The 23,091-nt window shown below is 48.6% G+C and overlaps 1 protein-coding gene across 1 annotated transcript in view; it reads left to right on the forward strand.

Moving 5' to 3' along the window:
• The window catches only part of LOC142803572 (transcriptional adapter 2-alpha-like), a 160,922-nt gene that overhangs the window by 9,563 nt on the left and 128,268 nt on the right, over window positions 1-23,091 (forward strand). The gene's annotated exons all lie outside the window — the stretch shown is intronic.

Genomic DNA, 23,091 nt, shown 5'->3' on the forward strand with positions numbered 1-23,091 from the left:
AATGATCCTCGTGCTGTGCTGTCCGGAAAGCCGCGATGTCAGGAAAATGAGAGTCAATAGCTGTGATAAAATCGTCAAAATTATCAGCTTCACACTCGGTCGTTGGTAGAGGAAGCCGTGACAGGCAGTCAGCGTCTGCGTGGCGATTACCGCTCTTGTAGCGGACCGTGAAGTCAAATTCTTGTAACCGTATGGCCCATCGCGCAAGTCGACCAGATGGATCACGTAGGCTCACCAACCAGCAAAGAGAGTGATGATCGGTGATGACTGAGAAACGACGACCGTAGATGTAGGGGCGAAACTTGTGTACGGCGAAAACGACGGCGAGGCACTCCAATTCGGTAACCGTATAATTACGCTCTGCCTTGCTCAGGGACCGGCTTGCATAGGCGACGACGTGTTCAGCATTGTTGTGTCGTTGAATAAGCACCGCGCCGAGACCAACTCCACTGGCATCGGTGTGGATTTCCGTGGAAGCAGAGGGATCGAAGTGGCATAGTATTGGCCCGGAAGTGAGAGCGAACTTTAGTTGCTTAAACGCTGACTCACAATTTGGTGTCCAGTGGAAAGGGACGTCCTTGCGCAGCAAGTCAGTCAGTGGCTGGGCCTTTTCAGCAAAATTAGGTACAAAGCGGCGAAAATAAGAGCATAGGCCCAGAAAGCTTCGTAGCTCGCGGATAGACTGTGGCTGCTTAAACTTGCTGACGGCGTCCACTTTCTGCGGGTCCGGCCTAACACCAGCTTTGTCCACAAGGTGTCCTAAAACCAGTGTTTGCCGTTCACCGAAACGACATTTTTTTGAGTTCAGTGTCAAGGCGGCTTTCTCCAAACATGTTAGAACAACGTCAAGGCGATGATTATGTTCTTCAAAAGTTCGTCCAAAAATAACCACATCGTCCAGGTAACATAAACAAATTTCCCATTTAAGGCCTCTCAAGACGGTATCCATATAGCGTTCAAATGTTGCCGGAGCATTACACAAGCCGAACGGCATAACATTAAATTCAAATAGACCGTCTGGCGTTACAAAAGCCGTCTTCTCTTTATCAACTGGATCCATGGGAATCTGCCAATACCCGGATCGCAAGTCTACCGAAGAAAAGTAGGAAGCTGAATGAAGGCAGTCAATTACGTCATCAATGCGGGGGAGGGGGTACACGTCCTTCTTGGTTATAGAATTGAGACGCCGATAATCAACACAGAACCTCCAGGACCCGTCTTTTTTCTTTACCAAAATAACAGGTGCAGCCCACGGACTTGACGATTCTTGAATTACACCAGTGGCTAGCATCTCGCCAACTTGTTCAGCAATAACTTTGCGTTCGGACACGGACACGCGATAGGGCTTTTGTCGGAGAGGATGAGCAGAGCCAGTATCGATCTTGTGACGAGCGCGCGTGGTCGGTATCTGAGCCCTAGGCACCGTCCGTGCAAAATCAAATACTTTAGCATGTCTCGCCAGCAGTGCAACCAGGTCTTTGCGCTTCTGTGAGGAAATGGACTTGCTAACCATTTTTGAAAATTCAGCTTCCATACCAGAAGTTTCCGGACCCGCCCTTTCAAGATCGCTTAAAGCTCCAATGCAGGTGCTGCTCTGCTTTTCGAACAGGGCAAGGCGCATACCAGCCGGTAGTACAACCGACTCGGGTGAGCTGTTTATCACCCATAATTGAGCCGTCTCGTCTGCGAGAGATACAATGCACCGTGGTACAAAGATGTTTTTCTTGAGACAAGCTACAGGCAATGGCTCAATCACTATGTCACGTGAATTCAAACTCGAGTTGGTTTCCGAAGTGGTCACTTGTACGCTGGCCGTGGACCACGCTGGCAGAAGTACATCTTTAGCTACAGTGAGGTTACCTTTCTCACAATCAGGCTGCTGGGCGAGAGTAGACAACAGAACCTCACCTGCTCCACAATCCACGGTCGCACGACACTCTCGCAAAAAGTCTATGCCAAGTATAACGTCATGCGTTGATTGAGCCAGTACTGTGAATTCCGCCTTGAACGTTTTACCGGCAACACTAACAGACGCAGTGCAGACGCCGACAGGACGCAAGAATGCGCCGCTCACTGCCCGAAATGTGGCAGGTTTGTCCCAGTGAAACATAACCTTACGGCCCAGTCGTTGCTTAAAAACTAAACTCATCACGGAAACACTTGCGCCAGTGTCTATCAATGCCATCGTGGGAACGTCGTCAACAAGTACCTGAACCTTATTCTGAAGCATAGAAACTGGTGGAGGCATTCTTTGATGAAAATCGGTACGTCCAGCGACCTCACCTCCGTCGGCCGCGCTGGCTAGTTTCCCGGTGGCGGAGACGACATTCGTGACCGGCGCCGTGGAGATGGTGACCGAGGTGGACGGGTGGTGGGCGGCGTTAAGCTGCGCACAGATCCGGGCGAATCACTCCGGTTGATCGGCTGGTAGGCGTGCCGCTCGTCAGTTGGGTTGGGGGGCCAGTAGGTGTAGTCAGGCCGTTGGCTTCGTTGTGCAAACGTCGCGGATCTCTGAGGGAATGTCGAACGTGGATTACGTCGCATTGGGCAAAATCGGGCGATATGTCCACGAACACCGCACTGGTAGCAGACGGGCCGTTCACGGGGCATAGGGAACGTCGCTGGATGTTGAGGGTACGCGGCGCTCTGTTCCCACTGAGACGCAAAAGGAGGTGGATGGCTGTTGTAGCCGTAACGACTGTGGGGAGCATGAGGCGACTCTACATAAGAAGACGCCGGTGGTGGAGCCCTTAGCTGAGGGCCGCGGTTGGAATAGCTGCGCTCCTCGAAACTCGTAGCATTGATACTTGTGGACGGTGTATCGCACGGTGGTTCTCGGGCGTTCAAGGGCGCGTAAAGGTGACGACGAAGTTCCTCACGTACAATGAGGCGAATCGTTGACGAAAGGTCGGTAGGCACGGAGTCTTGGCACACATCGACAGTGGCGACGGTCGTAACATTGGCAAGGCGTCCGAACTTCGTAGTGATGCGGCGAGTCTTCAGGGCCTCAAACGTTCGGCAGTGCCCAATCACATCGGCCACAGACTCAAGACTCTCCTTGCCGATAAGGAAGTGGTAGACGTCTTCCGCAATTCCTTTGAGAATGTGGCCCACCTTGTCCTCTTCCGTCATGTTGGTGTCCACACATTTGCACAGTTTCAGTACCTCCTCAATGTAGGTTCTGCATGTCTCACCACAAGCTTGAGCTCTCTGCGACAACATTTGCTCTGCACGTTTCTTCTTCGTCGCAGGGTCGCCAAAGCACTTCTTGATCTCCTCCATAAACTGGTCCCATGTTGTCAAGGTGTCTTCGTGATTCTCGAACCACACTAAAGCACTGCCATCGAGAAATAGACCCACGTGGGACAACTGGCTGGCCGCATTCCAGCCATTGGCTCGGCTCACCCGTTGATAGTGGCTGAGCCATTCTTCAACGTCATCGCCAGGTTTTCCTGTAAATGTGCGTGGCTCTCGGTAGTGGAAAGACGGCGCCCTCGCGACCGGCTGCTGGATGTCTCCGTCCAAGTTCATATCTTGAGGTAGTGGTGGCAAGCCCGCTAGTCGACGGCTGCGGCGAAGCTCGTGCTCTTGCGGTTCCGTCGTTAGTAGACGGCTGCTCTCCGGTCTCGCTTGACAGTAGCTGGCTTACCCAGCACCTTCCACCACAACTGTGACGAAGGAACGCGTTTATTTACAGGAAAATGGTTGAGATCGGTACAGCTCAGAGCCAGAAACCGGCGACCGAGCTGCTCGTCAGCCAGACCGCTTCTACCTCTTCCTCTTCATGCGCCCATCGAGGTGTGTCAATATGCACGGACAGATGCATGCACAGACGGACAGATGGATGGACGCACGTACACACGGGCGGACTTACAAATGGTCACGCGGACAGACGGAAGCAAGAACGAACGGACGGGCAGGCTGAAGGCCGCTTCGCCCCATTCATCATTCTTCACTTTGTGGGTATGCTGTGATTTTTTCCGTCTTCCCCTAACCCTCTTGCCTTCTCGGGGAATCCAGTCAGTTATCCTTAATGACCAGCGTTTAACCTGCCTACGTGCTACATGCCCGGTACATGTGCATTTCTTCTTGATTTCCACTATGATATCCTTAACCACGGTTTGTTCTCTGATCCACTCTGCTCTCTTCTTGTTTCTTAAGGTTACACCTACCAGTTTCCTTTCCATTGCTCGCTGCATCGTTCTCTATTAAAGCGTAACCCTCTTTGTAAGTCTCTAGGTCTCTGCTCCGTAGCTAAGTACCAGCAAGATGCAGCTGTTATATACCTTCCTCTTGAGGGATAGTGACAATCTACTTGTCATGATTTGAGAGTGCTTGCTAAGTGTGCTTCACCCTATTCTTATTTTCCTAGTTACTTCCATCTCGTGGTTCGGCTCCGTGGTTATTGCCTGTCTTAAGTAGACGTAGTCTTTTACTACTTGAAGTACACTATTACCTATCTCAAAGCGCTGTTCTCTTCCGAGTTTGTCGTACATTACTTTAGTTTTCTGCAGATTAATTTTAAGACCTACCTTTCTACTCTTCTTCTTTAATTCAGCAATCATGAGCTGCAATTCGTCCCCTGAGTTACTCAGCAGTGCAATGTCATCGGCGAAGCAAACGTTACTAAGGTACTCTTCATTAACTCTTATTATTCCTAACTGTTCTCATTCTAGGCATCTGAAAACCTCCTGTAAGCACGTGGTAAATAGAATTGGGAAAGTTGTATCACCTTGTCTTACACCCTTCTTGATTGGTATTCTGTCATTTTCCTTATGAAGCTCTATGGTAGCAGTTGATCCCCTGCAGATTTCTTCCAGGATGTTTATATATGCTTCATCGACGCCCTGATTCTGCAGTATCTGCATGACTGTTGGTATTTATACTTAATTAAATGCCTTCTCGTAATCTACGAAGGCTATGTACAGTGGTTGACTGTACTCTAAGCGTTTCCTTATTACCCGATTGATAGTATGAATGTGGTCGATTGTCGAGTAGCCCGTTCGAAATCCTGCTTGTTCCTTTGGTTGACTGAATTTTAATGATGTCTTAATTCTGCTAGCAATTACTTTTGTAAATAGCTTGTATACGATGGAGAGCATGCTGATCGGTCTGTAATTCTTCAAGTCCTTGTCATCTCCTTTCTTATGTATTAAGATGGTGTTAGCATTTTTCCAAGATTCCAGTACTCTCTCCGGCAGGAGACACTTCGTAAACAGGGTGGCTAGTTTTTATAGCACAATCTTTCCTCCGTCTTTCAGCAGGTCTGATGTTACCCGATCCTCACCAGCAGTTTTGCCTCTTTGCATTCCTCCCAAGGCTTCTCTGATTTTTGTGATTACTGGTGGGATGTCATCTGGGTTACTGCTAGCTCTTATATTATGGTCGTGGTTGTCCCTGCTACTGTGCAGATCTCTGTAAAACTCCTCCGCTATTTTAACTATCCTATCCATATTGGTAATTGCTTTGCCTTCCTTGTCCCTTAGTGCATACATCTGGTTTTTGCCTATTCGAAGTTTCCACTTCTCTGCTTTGACGCTTCCTCCGTTCTTTAGAGTGTGCTCGATTCTCTCCATGTTATACCTTCTTACATAGGATATCTTACGCTTATTAATCAAGTTCGAAAGCTTTGCCTACTCTATTTTGTCAAGTTTGAGGCTTTCATGCCTTGACGTTTCTTAATGAGATTCTTCTCCCCCTGGCACAGCTTGTCAGTGTCCTGCCTTATTACCGTACCTCTAACTTCCACTGCACACTTCGTAATGACACGCGTCAGATTGTCATTTATTGCATCAACGCTAAGGCTGGTTTCTTCGATAAGAGCCAAGTACCTGTTCTGAAGTGAAACTTTGAATTTCTATGCTTTCCCTCTCAGTGCTAGCTCATTTTTTGACTTCTTGCGTATCAGTTTCTGTTGTTCCTTCTTCAACTCTAGGCTAACTTGAGACCTTCCCTTTCTATGGTCACTGCATCGTACCTTGCCAAGCACTTTCACATCCTGCACGATGCCTGGGTGTGCACTCAATATAAAGTCGGTTTCGTTCTTACTTTCCCCATTAGGGCTCCTCCACGTCCTCTTACGGTTCCCTCGTTTTCGGTAGAAGGTATTCAATATCTGTAAATTATTGCATTTTGCGAATTTTACTAATAACTCCCCTCTGGAATTTTTAGTGCTGATGCCATAATCTCCTACTGTTTGGTCTCCAGCCTGCTTTCTTGCCTTGGCATTGAAGTCGCCCATCAGTATAGTATACTGTGTTTTTACTTTACTCATTGCCGATTCCGCGTCTTCATAGAAGCTTTCAACTAACGCGTCATCGTAGCTGAATGTAGGCTCATAAGCCTGTACAACTTTCATCTTGTATTTTTTGTTGAGTTTAATTACAATACCTACCACCCTTTCATTAATGCTATAGTGTTACTCTGTGTTACCAGCTATATTTTTGTGAATAAGAAGCCCCACGCCCAGTTCTCTTTTGTCAGCCAAACCACGATAGCAGAGGACGTGCCCATTCTGTAGCACTGTATAGGCCTCACCTGTTCTCCTAACCTCACTGAGCCCTATTACATCCCATTTAACACCCTCTAGCTCCTTGAATAGTACAGCTAGACTTGCCTCACTAGATAAGGTTCCAGCATTAAACGTTGCCGAGTTCAGGTTTCAATGGTGGCCTGTCCGGACCCAGAGATTCTTAGCACCCTCTGCTGCATTGCAGATCTGACCGCTGCCGAGGTCAGTTGCTTCGCAGCCGCTGTGAACATAGGACCGTGAGTTAATTGACGTATGCATGTGGGAGGTAGTGACCTGATACTGCACCAGGGTGGCCAATCCTTCTCTGGTAACAGAGTGCATTCCTGGCGGTGGTCACCGGTGAGGCTGCAACCCGGGCCTCTTAATGCAGTTCCATCACCACGCGGATTTAAAAAAAAATCCGGTTGGGAACTGTGCGGCACTGGGATTCAAACCTCGAACCTTTTGCATGCGAGGTTGATGCTCTAACCACTACGCCATCGCTGCTTTTTTGTGTATTTTACGGAGCAGGTAAAACCGGCTCGGAGCAGGCGGAATCGGTCACATTGCCTTGAGCATATCAGTCGTGGTTTTTTCATTTTTACGCAGTGAATTCAGTTCACACACACGCATGCACGCACGCACGGACGCACGCACACACACACACACATGCACGCACACGCACGCACGCACACACTCACACACACACATTGCCGCGTGCATAGCTGCGCCTAGCTGCGAGATAGCGATGACAATAAAGATCGCGGATTTGCTTGAGAGGCGCAGCGCAGGCGAGTGAAGAAGATGACAGTCTTAGTGGCTTTCTTTTGAGAGCGTCTCTACTAGTTCCACTGTCCGTGTTCCTAAACAAACCCTCTGTATTTTATAATCCGCGACACTGATGGAGGTGCTGTGTACTATCACTTCATGTTCGGCACCCCTGTGATAAGCCCCGAGTCCAGCCTTACGAGACAGCCACGCGTGGAGACGCTTGTGCACTGCTCAAGCTGTCGCCTTCAAGGTCTTGAACCAGAATTTGGCATTTTAGAAAGAGCAACACTTTCGAGAGCCACCCCTACTCAAGAAATGGCATTTTTAAGGAGTCCTGCACAGGTGACGGTCCAGGATATGCGCATTCCTGAACCATTTTATGGCCGGGTCGAACGAAGATGCGCAAGACTGGCTTGAGCAGTTCGAAAGGGTAGCTAAATCGAACTAACTACAGGAGTCTCGATGAAAAGCTCTTCCACGTATACTACGCCCTTGAAGACGGCGCAAAGACGTGGTTTATAAATCGTGAGGCAAGATTGACAACATGGGAGTTTTGTCATCGGTTTATTGACACCTTTGGTAACATGGATGGATGCGAAAATGCATAACACCTTCTTGAGGGACGCACCCAACAGCTGCATGAAAGCGTCGCCATGTTTGCTGAGGATATGGTGCGCTCGTGCCACCGCGCGGACTCCAACATGCCCGAGGCTCAAAAGCTAAGCCTAATCACAAGGGGCGTCAAAGAGCGGCTGTTTGTTGGTCTTGTGCGCAATTCGCCAACAACAGTGGGCGAGTTCATCAGGGAGGCCACCGTAATAGAGCAGGCGCTGCAGCAACGGTACCGGCAGTCTGATTGCTCGGCCACTGGTGCAGCTGCAGGTACTGCCGCACTTACCACAAACGACGAGTTTTCTCTACGCCACCTGATTTGACAGATCATGCATGAAGAGGTTGCGAAGGAGAACGCAAAGTATACATTGCTGTCACAGGCGCCCCCACAGCAGGAGTCCACAGTAGCTTCTGTCGCTGGTGTCGTTCGCCACGAACTTCGACAAGCGTTTGCCTCTCCTCAGCAACATTCCGCTCTGCCGTACCATCCAAACTCGTATACCTACGCAGACGCTGTGCGTCATCCATTGGCTTCAGAAGTATCCTACCAGCCGAACAGATAGAGATATGCAGACACTGTTCGTTGACCCACGCCCATGCAAGTGCCGCAGTACCTCGAACCGTATCCTGTGGCAGCCTGGGCTCAGCAGGATTCTGTCAGGCGACCCTATATGCGGAAGACCGACATACGGCGCATTGCGGATCGCCGACCACTCTGCTACAACTGTGGAGAGCGAGGGCTCATTTAACATTTTGGCCCACGCTGAGCTGAATACCGCGGGAGTGCATCCGCCGCCATGCACCGACACTTTGACGAAAGCTGTGCCTCCAACGACGACCACCAGGCTGGCCAGCGGGAAGGCTCTGCTACCTTCTTGACGCGCTCACCATCTCCGGCTCGTTTTGCTTCACCAAGCCGCCGTAGTTATGCTGACGCTGTCAGAGGTCGGCCTCCCAGCCCACGGCGGGGAAACTGAAAGCAGTGATTTCTGGGGGGACGGTTGCAAGCCGTCGAATTGCGGAAAATCCCCCACTCCTGCCGAAACACGTGAGAGACGACGATGAAGACTCCGCTGAGAAAACTGCGACTGCCGACCTCGCTGTGATGATTGATGGCGTTGGAGGGATGGCCTTAGTCGACACTGGTGCAGACTTTTCCCATAATGAGTGAACGATTGGCAGATGAACTCAAGAAAGTCGGGATGGAATGGATGGGCCATTATATCGAAAATGTTGGAGGCCAGGTAATGACATCCACAAAAAAATGTACAGCAAAACTCACGATTGAGAATGTGACTTTTGTAGCCACATTTCTTATACTCTCGGATACTATCTGAAACCTCTGATACTGGGAGTGGACTTCCTAAATGAGTACAGTGCTGTTGTCAATATACGTGATGGTGTGATTACATCATTCGCCGCTGACAAGCCTGTGACTTATGATCCAGACCAAGAACCCAAGGTGTGATGTGTGGTCGACGACGACGTCTGCGTGCAACCACTGTCATGTAGTCTTGTTTCCGTGTGTTACGGTGTGCACTGTAATGAAGACTCACTGCCCTTCTCACTGCCCTTCTTTTTCGCCAAGGCATTGCCATCGCTCGCAGAATCGTCAGCTCAGTGAATGGGCACGTAGAGGTGCTTCTGACCAACTTCACGAATGAGCGCCGACACATCGGTAAAGGCACAGCTGTGGCATACCTCGAGGAACTTGAATACTTTCCCGACTGTCTTCTTATGCAAAGGGAAGCCACAGCCCAATCAGCTCCGCATACACCACCAGTCGATATTCGTCCGAGTCTAACACTGACTGAAAGATGCCGTCCTATGGAGCTGCTTAACTAGTTCAAGGACTGCTTCTCATCGACATCACGAGTGGGTCACACGCCTTTGACTAAGCTTCGCATCATTACGGAAGACACAGCAAGACCGATTCAACGGATCTCATATCAGGTCGCTCAGAAAGAACTTGAGGTAACCCGGCAGCAAGTCAAGAAGATGCTAGAGGATGATGTAATCCAACCATCAAAGAGTCTTTGGGCATCGCCAGTTGTACTCGTGCAAAAGAAAGATGGCAGCTTGCGTTTTTGCATTGATTATCGTAAGCTGAACCACGTTATGAAAAAAGATGTTTATTCATTACCACGGATCAATGACTCTTTGGACAGGCTACGGCATGCGCGCTACTTCTCGTCAATGGACCTTAAACGTGTATATTGGCAAATAGAAGTAGATGAGCGCGACTGAGAAAAGACAGCCTTCGTGACACCAGATGGGCTTTATGAATTCAAAGTCCTCTTTTTCGGTCAGTGCTCAGCCCCAGCCACGTTACAGAGACTAATGGATACCATTCTGTTCGACCTGAAATGGAAAACGTGCCTTGTGTACCTCAGCAACATGATTGTTTTTTCGGCCACATTTGAAGAACATCTAAAGCGGCTGCTGTGAGTCCTTCAAGCCATGTGGTCCGCTAGACTCACACTAAAACCGGAAAAATGCTTCTTCGGCTTCGAAGAACTCCAGTTCCTGGGACACGTGGTCAGTCGTGAAGGTGTGAAGCCTGACCCAAATAAAACTGCAGCCGTCGCAAAGTTCGCGAGGCCTGTTGATAAGAAAGCGGTCAGGCATTTCCTGGGTCTCTGTGCCTACTACCGGAGATTTATAGCACACTTTGCACATATCGCCTCTCCACTCACCCACCTTACAACGGAAGACGTTGCTTTTGTATGGGGTGAAGAGCAAGAAGCTTTGTTCAACGAGCTGCAGCAGCGTCTACAAACTCTTCCCATTCTCGTTCACTTCGATGAGGATGCGCGACGGCGAGGCCTCTCGGAGAAACTCCGATCCATACAGACGCCAGCAATGTGGGCCTAGATGCTGTTCTTGTCCAGTGCCAAAATAGTGTGGAGAGAGTAGTTGCCTGCGCTAGCAGAACGTTGACACGCGCCGAGTCCAACTACTCGAGAACGGAGGAGTGTCTGGCTGTCATTTGGGCAGTTGTGAAGTTTTGCTTGTACTTATATGGCCGCGCTTTCCAAGTCTTAAGCGACCATCACTCTCTTTGATGGTTGACCAACACGAAAAAGGCCCATCTGGACGTTAAGCACGATGGAGCTTATGGCTCCAAGAGTACGACATGGCCGTAGTTTACAAGTCCGAAAGGCAACACTTAGATGCCGATTGTTTGTCAAGGTCACCGATGGAATCGCCGGCTACAGAGGATGATGAATTCACAAGTTATTTAGGAGTTGTTGATGCGGCTATCATTTCTCAGCAACAACAAGATGATCGGGAGCTCAACTTGCTTATACAATTCTTGAACGAACGAGTTGGCAATGCAGCAAGAGTGTTTTCAAAGAACGTCTCGTCATTCTGTTTATCAGACCAAATTATGTACAAAAAGAATTTCAAATCAACAGGTAGAAGCTATCTGTTGGTAGTTCCTGAAGCTCTCCGCAGCGAAATTTTACAAGCCTGCCATGACGAAGCCAATGCGAGTCACCTCAGTTTCACAAGCTCACTGACACGCATCAAAAAAAAATATTACTGGCCAAGAATCGCAGCAGAGGTGAAACATTACGTCCGAACATGCATTGACTATCAGCCGTGCAAAGTACCACCTGTCGAACCCACTGGGCTACTAGATCCTGTGCCAGTGCCAGAAACTCCGTTTTCTCAAATCACAATGGATCTGCTGGGCTCATTCCCAACATCGGACAGCAGCAACAAATGGGTTATAGTGGTGACGGACTACCTCAGCCGATACGCAGAGACAAAGGCAATAGCGAGTGGCACTGCAGCTAAAGCGGCCCAGTTCCTTATTGTGATGTTGTCCTGAGACATGGTGCTCCAGCTGTTGTCATAACAGACAAAGGTACGGCATTTACAGCTGAACTTTTGAGCACTGTGCTTACGGTCAGTGGCACAGCGCATAGGAAGATGACAGCTTACCACCCACAAACGAATGGGCTTACAGAACGAGTTAACAAGACAATTGCTGAGATGTTTTGCATGTACGTGCAACACAAGAATTGGGACCGAATCTTGCCGTACATCACATTCGCGTATAATACGGTGTGCCAGGAAGCAAAGAAAACAACACCGTTCACACTAATTCATGGCAGAGAAGTTATTACAATGCTTGACGCCATGCTGCCTTATGATTGCAGTGATTCAGAGACAGATGTCGCAGACTTAACTGTGCGCACTAAGAAAGCAAGGCAGCTTGCCTGCGTCACAATAATCAACCAGCAGCAACTTACCCAATGGTACAACCTTCGCCATCGATTCGCCGCTTATCAACCAGGAGTCTGGGTTTGGTTTTCTGTGCGACGGCGAGGCCTCTCGGAGAAACTCCTATGCCGATACTTTGGACCCTACAAGGTTTTGCGCCGTCTTAGTGACATGACCTATGAAGTCGTGCCCAACGCCTCCTCTTGTTCGAAATGTCGCCAGCATCTGCCTGAGACAGTGCACATGGTTCGCATGAAACTTAACCACTCTGAGTGATGTAAACACCCGCTAGCCGCATCTTTACCTGGTGAGTATCGGGACGACACTCACTCTGGCGTGAGGGTAATACCACGTGCATAGCTGCGTCTAGCTGCGAGATAGCGACGACAATGAAGATCGCGGATTTGCTCGAGAGACGCAGTGTAGGCGAATGAAGAAGACAACAATCTTAGCGGCCTTCTTTTGAGAGCGTCTGTACGAGTTCCACTGTCCATGTTCCTAAATAAACCCTCTGTATTTTATAACTCGTGACAATATATATATATTGCAACAAAGATGCGCGAGCGTACAGGGCATGAAAGAAGAAGAGAAGTGGAGCGGCGCTTGGACTGTTTGGTTGGGTGAACCGGAGTAGGCCTATCTCAAAAGTACGCTGCTCTTTCCCAATGCCATTTCACTTCATCTGTAAATAAACACAATCTCTCGTAACAGTTTGGTGGAAGTTGCCGGGTACATCGATCTTGATGACCCAGCTCTACCGAATTTGCGATGGAGCAGACGCTTGGCAGGCTTGCCACCGCAGCTACCAGACATGGAGGACGTGGGAGCAGGCCATAACAACCTCGTTGCTGATGAGCAACACGCTCACCCGCCAGGACAAGCTCGCTGCGGCACGCCTGAACGTCAACCAAGGACCTTTTCGGGGCAGCCGGATGACGATGTTGAGGATTGGCTCAAGCTCTACCAAAGGGCGAGTCGCATCAACCGCTGGAGCACTGCTAAGCAGCTTGAGAGCGAGGTGTTTTTTCTCATCGGCACCGCGTCTCTTTGGTTCGACAACCACGAGAGTGCATTGAGTACATGGGACATTTTTGTGGACGAGCTGAAGAGGTGTTTTGGTGACTCAACAGCTAAGGTCAAGCAGGCAGAGCAAACGCTTTCACGCAGAGCTCAGTTACCTGGCAAAACATGCACCACCTACATCAAGGCCGTCTTGAAGCTTTGCGGAATCGTGAGTGTGACCATACCTGATGAAGATAAGGTAGGTAATCTGCTCAATGGTATTGCGGAAGACATGTACAATTTTCTTATCACTAAGGATGACCTACACCCACTTTCTGACCTAAGGAGACACTGCCGACTGTTCGAAGCGCTTAAAAGGAGGAGAGTCCTACTGAAATTTGGGAGTCTTGACAATGTGCCCATGATTGCAAGTGTCAACCTTCTATCGCAAGATGACATCTCTTCTCTTATAAGACGAGTGGTTAAGGAAGAACTTGCTCAAGTGCAAGCTGTGAACACTGCCGGTGTCTGCCATCAGTGTGCATTCGGCCAACGGCCCCGTGAACTACCGGTACCTCGGATGCGTCAGAGCGACTTTGAGCCTCGCCCGAATTACACCGATCGGTTTGAATGAAGGAGTGAACCGCCACTCGAAAACCAGGAATGCAGGCAAGCTGCATCACGACGATTTACTCCTCAGCCGCCATCGCCCGGCTTTTACCTACCAACGAGGTCTGCTTCGCTGGGGACGACTAGACGCGACATCCATACTTGCTACAACTGCGGGCTAACTTGGACACATCACTAGGTACTGCTACTGTCGCCAGTAGCGACCTCCACAATTCAACGTGTACACGCCCTACGTATCTGCTGTCGAGTCTCGACCATTTCATGGCTCTTTTCAACGGCAACACGCAGCATGTGCTGACTCGCCTTGCTCCGACCGCAGCATTACCCCACAGCGATGCCAACAGCAATCCCCATCCCCGTGTCGCCGCTCGGGGACGCCACCACCACTGGGAAACTAACTGGTGCGACCGATGGGGGCGAGGCCGCAGAATCATCTTCCGCAAGACGCCCTTGTGTTGTAATGGTTGAGAACAAAGTGAGTGTTTTTGTAGACAATGTGAGTACTGTTGCACTAGTTGATACCGGTGCTGCCGTTTGCATAATGAGCATGTCTTTTAAAAATTGTCTTGGGACTAAAGTAATATTTGCTTGGAATCGGAGTGCTATGTTCCGCGGTGTAGGGGGAGAAACGTTGAGCCCGGTTGGTGTTTGTTCTGTTTTACTTTCTGTAGGAAATCAAACGTTTAGAGCTGAACTAAAGGTGCTTGCACATGTGACCCACGACGTCATTCTAGGTATAGATTTTTTGCGGGAATCTGGTGCCACTCTGGATTGTGGTAGTGGTGGGATTATTTTTCGTCCCGTGTTGCCCTTTCCATTGACGAAAGGTACCGTTGATGACAGCTCGGAAGTGTTTTCCGTGTCTGAACACCTTGGCCCCGCATACCGTAATGTTTGTGCACGTAAACTCTTCGCCTTCTTGTGCAGGTTCTTACTACGGTTTAGCCGAGCCGAACTTCAGTAACGCACTTAAAAAAAACGTTATTGTGCCTCGCTGCCTCATGCTTTTGTGCCGATTTTTGGACTGTGAACATTTCCGCACAGCCCATATCTCTACCTGCAGGACTTAAATTGGCAAGCTTTCAAGAGCAAAGTACTCTTACCATACGGTCAATTCAACTGTCGGTGGATGTAAAGAAGCCCCATGCCAACTCGTACCCCGACTATTCTGCCAGCATTGACCGTATGATCAACAAGTCACTTCCTTCAACTGAACGGTCGCTGCTGCAGGAGGTGATCGCAGGCTACGCCTCAGTCTTTCACTTTGCCCAAGACGAGACGTCTACCGTTACGCCACCGTATTCACGTACGCAACACCGCATCTATACAGCCAAGCACCACCAATACGCCAGAAGCCCTATCGCGTATCGCCTTCCGAAAGGAAAGTAATCGCTGAGCAAGTTGAAGACATGCTAAAGAAGGGCGTCATACAAAAATCGTGTAGTCTGTGGGCAGCTCTTGTCATTCTAGTCAGGAAGAAGGATAATTCATGGAGATTCTGCGTAGACTATCGTCGCCTAAATGCCATCACAAAAAAGGACGTGTACTCTTTGCCACGTATTGATGACGCCGTGGACTGCCTGCATTCTGCCTCCTATTTTTCTTCTGTCGACTTGCGTTCTGGGTATTGGCAAATTCCTATGCATCCCTCAGATGAAGAGAAGACGGCCTTCGTAACACCAGACGGTCTTTTTGGGTTTAATGTTATGCCCTTTGATTTGTGTAATGCTCCAGCGACATTCGAGAGATTTATTGATACAGTACTCTGTGGACTAAAATGAGAAATTTGCATGTGCTATTTATATGATGTGATTATCTACGGCAAGACTTTTCAAAAGCATAACCACCGCTTGTCGCTTGTGTTTGAATGCTTATGCGAAGCTGGCATTGTTTTAAACTCAAAGAAGTGCCATTTTGGAGAATGTCAAGCCCTCGTATTAGGCTTCCTATTGGATAAAGAAGGCGTACGACCAGACCCACAGAAGACCGCAGTGGTCGCAACATTGAACAACCATGAACAGTGAAGGACCTGTGAAGTTTTCTGGGTCTGTGCTGGGTTCCGCAGATTTATTAAGAGCTACACACAACTTGCCTCCCCACTGACGTCTCTTCTTCGTAAGGACACACCGTACTTGTGGGGTGATAAATGTGAGGCTGCATTTCAACAGCTGAAGTTTTTATTAACTTCAGGACCCATCCTAAAGTATTTTGATTTTGATGCTTTGACTGAATTTCATACTGTCTAGTGGGCTAGGTGTTGGTGCTGTGCTGGTCCAACTCTGCAACAGCCGTCAGCATGTCGTAGCATATGCCAGTCGGACACTGACCAGAGCAGAGAAGAACTACACCGTCACCGAGCTCGAGTGCTTAGCAGTCGTCTTCGCCATTCAGAAGTTCCGACCATATCTACATGGCTGCGAGTTCACAATAGTGACTGATCATCACCCACTATGCTGGCTTGTGGGACTTCGCGACCCGTCTGGCCGGCTGGGTCGTTGGTCATTGCACCTCCAAGAGTACAGCTTTTCTGTGACCTATAAAAGTGGACGATGTCACACGGATGCCGACTGCTTACCCCGCCTTCCTTCAGTACACACAAATGCTGATGACAATGACATTAATGACTATTTAGTTTCTCTCTTTTCCGACTTCTCGGATACCAGCAGCTTCAAACGTGAGCAACAGCGCGACCCTACCCTGAAACCCTTGCTCAAAGCTGCACATAACTTTGCCAACAAGCATTTCACAATTTCAAATGGCTTGCTGTATAAAAGAAACTATTCAGCCGATGGCCTCCAGTTGCTTCTACTGATGCCGGAAAACCTGCGCCAGGTCGTCCTTCATTCTATGCACGATGACATAACATCCGGTCATCTCGGTTTCACATATACGCTACATCGACTACGTGAGTGGTTCTACTGGCTGAGAATGTGGAAAACCACAAAACCGTACGTCGCCAGCTGCGGTATATGTCAGTGCCACAAGCGATCCACCACTTCCCCGGCAGGTTACTTGCAGCCCATCCCTCCACCGACATCCCCTTTTGAAAAAGTCGGCGTCGACTTGCTCGGACCCCTTTCTAAGACCCCATCCCGCCACCGATATTTTATAGTGTGCGTGGATTATTTAACTCGTTATACGGAAACGGATGCACTGACATCGGCCACAGCAGCCACTGTTTCTTCTTTTCTGTTACATCGGGTCATACTCCGTCACGGTGCTCCACAGGTTGTCATCAGTGACCGTGGACGGCAATTTATCGCTGATGTGGTTGTAAAAATCTTGCGCCTCTGTGGCTCCTCTTATCGCCACTCCACCCCTTACCATCGGCAAACTAATGGTCTCACTGAGAGAACAAATCGGAACTCTTACGAATATGCTATCGATGTACATTGATGCTGACCACAGGAGCTGAGACGCCATCTTACCGTTTGTTACTTACGCGTATAACACCGCCAAGCATGAAGTTACTGGACATTCGCCCTTCTTTCTGCTTTACGAACGAAATCCACGGAGTTTTCTGGACACTCTATTATCTTTCTCGCATCAGGAAGATCTGTCCATCGCTTACACGTTGTGTCATGCTGAAGAAGCACGTCAACTAGCGTGCCTTCGAACATTGTCTTCGCAAGAACACAGCAAGAGTCACTACGATGCCAAGCATGTCACCGTAGAGTTTTCTCCTGGTGACTACGTTTGCTTGTGGACTCCTGTTCATAGAAAAAGATTGTACCGGAAGTTTCTAGCAAACTATTCCAGCCCATTTGTGATAGTCACTCATCTCAGTGACGTGAATTACATTGTTGCCAAAGTCACAGCCAATAACCGGCGGTCGCGCACTACGCAAATTGTTGATTTAGCCCGCCTCAAACAGTACCATCATAGGCTTATTTAACTCGCTCGGCGAGCTTCATCTGCCACCGGGGGAAATGCAACAAAGATGCGCGAGCGTTTGGGGCGCGGAATAAGAAGTAGAGTAGTGGAGCGGCGTTTGGACTGTGTAGTTGGGTGAACCAGATTAGGCCTGTCTCAGAAGTACACTGCTCTTTCCCAACGCCATTTCACCTCATCTGTAAACACAATCACTCGTAACATATATATATATATATATACATATATATATATATACATATATATATATATACATACATATGTATAAGGCTTATATGCAGAAGAATAACTTTGGTTGCTACGAGGTTATAAATATGAAAGTAGATGCGCTTTCACATAACAACAGTTTATTCTGCCGACGTTTCGACGGGAGCCCCGTCATTTTCAAGGCATTATGCCTTGAAAAAGACGGGACTCCCGTCGAAACGTTGCCAGAATAAACAGTTGTGTAAAAGCGCACCTACTTTCATATATGTATATATATATATATATCTATATATATATATATATATATATATATATATCTATATATATATATATATATATATATATATATATATATATATATATATATATATATATATATATATATATATATATATATATATATATATATACATACATACATACATACATACATACATACATACATACCATGGGAGAGTTGGGTAAATATTGTTAATAGTTGCTTCAGCCGAGAGTGCGGAGATCGGGCACACTTCGATCCACTTTGAGAACGCATCGACTGCAATGAAAAAAAAAAGGACTGGCATAGTCCACATGCAGCTGTGACCACGGTTCCTCCGGGAACGGCCAGGGCATGACAAGCACTGGCCGTGACACTCTTTAAAGCTCCTGGCAAATACGGCACATTTGAACAATTATCGCTATACCGTTATTCAAGCTAGGCCACCACACATGGCTACGCGCAACTGCTTTCATTTTGGACAGTCCTCGATGACTCTCATGCAGCAACTTGAGGACTTCCCCTTATAAGGATTTAGTGACTGTTGCCCCACAATAGACAGTTCCCTTGCCACTCATCTCCTGAAAGCGCGTCTTGTAGGGTCTTCCCTATGACCCTAGGTATATCTGGCAGCATGACCACAATGCTGCTCTTACTTGCGACAGCACCGGGTCTTTGAAAGTGGCTGCCGCAACAGCATTTGACGACAGCACCCCTGGGTATACTCCTTCCAGCATTAACACTTCAGCAGGGCAGTCAATAACAAAATCGGCATTTGGCAGAGGTAGCCGGCTTAACCCATCGGTATGTGCTATTTGTGAACCCGGCCTATACTTCAGGTCGTAACTGGAGCAGCACAAGCAGTGGTTTGTGAGCAGCCCAAGCAGTGTGCTAATATAGCAGCAGAGGCCAATAGCTCTTTCCTTCTCCAAAATGCCTGTTCACCCTCTGTTTCCCAGCGCCACGGTGTTCCCGAGGCCAGCAAACTATTGAGCGGCTGTAGCACGGCCGAAAGGTTAGGCAAAAACCTTCTGTAAAAATTAACCAACCCAAGGTAACTCTGAAGTTCCTTGACCATTCAAAGTGCGGGGGCTTTCAGCACTGCTTTTGTCTTAGTCCGGTTGGGACATAGCCCAGCCGCACTAGTGATGTGGCCCAAGTACTGGACTTCTGGTTTCAAGAATTCGCATTTGGATAACTTCAGTCGCATTCCCACGGTTTTCAGGCAATCGAACACTTGGCCCAGTTTTCCCAATGCTCTTTGTCACTGGTTCCGGTGACCAGAATATCGTCAATGTAAGACGGTAAGTTGGGCCAGTTGGTTAGGATCCATCGTGAACTTTCTTACAGCGCAACACCAGAAAAAATACAGGACAGGGAAGGAGTAGAACATAAAGAAAAGACGGCGCTGACCACACAACACCTGCACCTCGGCCGGACAAATTCCTTGTCTGACGTGCCATGAAGCAACTCTGGCTTTGCACATGCACACGGCAATCATAGCTGCCAGGCAAGCCGGGTCATGAAGGTTCGGGTTAACACATAGAAAAGAGCCCTGGGTACTAGAAATATATTGTAGTAAGACGGTAAGTTGGGCCAGTTGGTTAGGATTCATCGTGAACTTTCTTACAGCGCAACACCAGAAAAAATACAGGACAGGGAAGGAGTAGAACATAAAGAAAAGACGGCGCTGACCACACAACACCTGCACCTCGGCCGGACAAATTCCTTGTCTGACGTGCCATGAAGCAACTCTGGCTTTGCACACGCGCACGGCAATCATAGCTGCCAGGCAAGCCGGGTCATGAAGGTTCGGGTTAACACATAGAAAAGAGCCCTGGGTACTAGAAATATATTGTAGTAAGACGGTAAGTTGGGCCAGTTGGTTAGGATCCATCGTGATTTTTCTTACAGCGCAACACCAGAAAAAATACAGGACAGGGAAGGAGTAGAACATAAAGAAAAGACGGCGCTGACCACACAACACCTGCACCTCGGCCGGACAAATTCCTTGTCTGACGTGCCATGAAGCAACTCTGGCTTTGCACACGCACACGGCAATCATAGCTGCCAGGCAAGCCGGGTCATGAAGGTTCGGGTTAACACATAGAAAAGAGCCCTGGGTACTAGAAATATATTGTAGTAAGACGGTAAGTTGGGCCAGTTGGTTAGGATCCATCGTGAGCTTTCTTACAGCGCAACACCAGAAAAAATACAGGACAGGGAAGGAGTAGAACATAAAGAAAAGACGGCGCTGACCACACAACACCTGCACCTCGGCCGGACAAATTCCTTGTCTGACGTGCCATGAAGCAACTCTGGCTTTGCACACGCACACGGCAATCATAGCTGCCAGGCAAGCCGGGTCATGAAGGTTCGGGTTAACACATAGAAAAGAGCCCTGGGTACTAGAAATATATTGTAGTAAGACGGTAAGTTGGGCCAGTTGGTTAGGATCCATCGTGAGCTTTCTTACAGCGCAACACCAGAAAAAATACAGGACAGGGAAGGAGTAGAACATAAAGAAAAGACGGCGCTGACCACACAACACCTGCACCTCGGCCGGACAAATTCCTTGTCTGACGTGCCATGAAGCAACTCTGGCTTTGCACACGCACACGGCAATCATAGCTGCCAGGCAAGCCGGGTCATGAAGGTTCGGGTTAACACATAGAAAAGAGCCCTGGGTACTAGAAATATATTGTAGTAAGACGGTAAGTTGGGCCAGTTGGTTAGGATCCATCGTGAGCTTTCTTACAGCGCAACACCAGAAAAAATACAGGAGAGGGAAGGAGTAGAACATAAAGAAAAGACGGCGCTGACCACACAACACCTGCACCTCGGCCGGACAAATTCCTTGTCTGACGTGCCATGAAGCAACTCTGGCTTTGCACACGCACACGGCAATCATAGCTGCCAGGCAAGCCGGGTCATGAAGGTTCGGGTTAACACATAGAAAAGAGCCCTGGGTACTAGAAATATATTGTAGTAAGACGGTAAGTTGGGCCAGTTGGTTAGGATCCATCGTGAGCTTTCTTACAGCGCAACACCAGAAAAAATACAGGACAGGGAAGGAGTAGAACATAAAGAAAAGACGGCGCTGACCACACAACACCTGCACCTCGGCCGGACAAATTCCTTGTCTGACGTGCCATGAAGCAACTCTGGCTTTGCACACGCACACGGCAATCATAGCTGCCAGGCAAGCCGGGTCATGAAGGTTCGGGTTAACACATAGAAAAGAGCCCTGGGTACTAGAAATATATTGTAGTAAGACGGTAAGTTGGGCCAGTTGGTTAGGATCCATCGTGAGCTTTCTTACAGCGCAACACCAGAAAAAATACAGGACAGGGAAGGAGTAGAACATAAAGAAAAGACGGCGCTGACCACACAACACCTGCACCTCGGCCGGACAAATTCCTTGTCTGACGTGCCATGAAGCAACTCTGGCTTTGCACACGCACACGGCAATCATAGCTGCCAGGCAAGCCGGGTCATGAAGGTTCGGGTTAACACATAGAAAAGAGCCCTGGGTACTAGAAATATATTGTAGTAAGACGGTAAGTTGGGCCAGTTGGTTAGGATCCATCGTGAGCTTTCTTACAGCGCAACACCAGAAAAAATACAGGAGAGGGAAGGAGTAGAACATAAAGAAAAGACGGCGCTGACCACACAACACCTGCACCTCGGCCGGACAAATTCCTTGTCTGACGTGCCATGAAGCAACTCTGGCTTTGCACACGCACACGGCAATCATAGCTGCCAGGCAAGCCGGGTCATGAAGGTTCGGGTTAACACATAGAAAAGAGCCCTGGGTACTAGAAATATATTGTAGTAAGACGGTAAGTTGGGCCAGTTGGTTAGGATCCATCGTGAGCTTTCTTACAGCGCAACACCAGAAAAAATACAGGACAGGGAAGGAGTAGAACATAAAGAAAAGACGGCGCTGACCACACAACACCTGCACCTCGGCCGGACAAATTCCTTGTCTGACGTGCCATGAAGCAACTCTGGCTTTGCACACGCACACGGCAATCATAGCTGCCAGGCAAGCCGGGTCATGAAGGTTCGGGTTAACACATAGAAAAGAGCCCTGGGTACTAGAAATATATTGTAGTAAGACGGTAAGTTGGGCCAGTTGGTTAGGATTCATCGTGAACTTTCTTACAGCGCAACATCAGAAAAAATACAGGACAGGGAAGGAGTAGAACATAAAGAAAAGACGGCGCTGACCACACAACACCTGCACCTCGGCCGGACAAATTCCTTGTCTGACGTGCCATGAAGCAACTCTGGCTTTGCACACGCACACGGCAATCATAGCTGCCAGGCAAGCCGGGTCATGAAGGTTCGGGTTAACACATAGAAAAGAGCCCTGGGTACTAGAAATATATTGTAGTAAGACGGTAAGTTGGGCCAGTTGGTTAGGATCCATCGTGAACTTTCTTACAGCGCAACACCAGAAAAAATACAGGACAGGGAAGGAGTAGAACATAAAGAAAAGACGGCGCTGACCACACAACACCTGCACCTCGGCCGGACAAATTCCTTGTCTGACGTGCCATGAAGCAACTCTGGCTTTGCACACGCACACGGCAATCATAGCTGCCAGGCAGTCCCTGTCCTGTATTTTTTCTGGTGTTGCGCTGTAAGAAAGTTCACGATGGATCCTAACCAACTGGCCCAACTTACCGTCTTACTACAATATATTTCTAGTACCCAGGGCTCTTTTCTATGTGTTAACCCGAACCTTCATGACCCGGCTTGCCTGGCAGCTATGATTGCCGTGTGCGTGTGCAAAGCCAGAGTTGCTTCATGGCACGTCAGACAAGGAATTTGTCCGGCCGAGGTGCAGGTGTTGTGTGGTCAGTGCCGTCTTTTCTTTATGTTCTACTCCTTCCCTGTCCTGTATTTTTTCTGGTGTTGCGCTGTAAGAAAGTTCACAATGTATCGTCAATGTACACTACGACATGCA

Source organism: Rhipicephalus microplus, chromosome 3 (genome assembly GCF_043290135.1).
Source record: "Rhipicephalus microplus isolate Deutch F79 chromosome 3, USDA_Rmic, whole genome shotgun sequence".
In the NCBI taxonomy this organism is placed as follows: domain Eukaryota; kingdom Metazoa; phylum Arthropoda; class Arachnida; order Ixodida; family Ixodidae; genus Rhipicephalus; species Rhipicephalus microplus.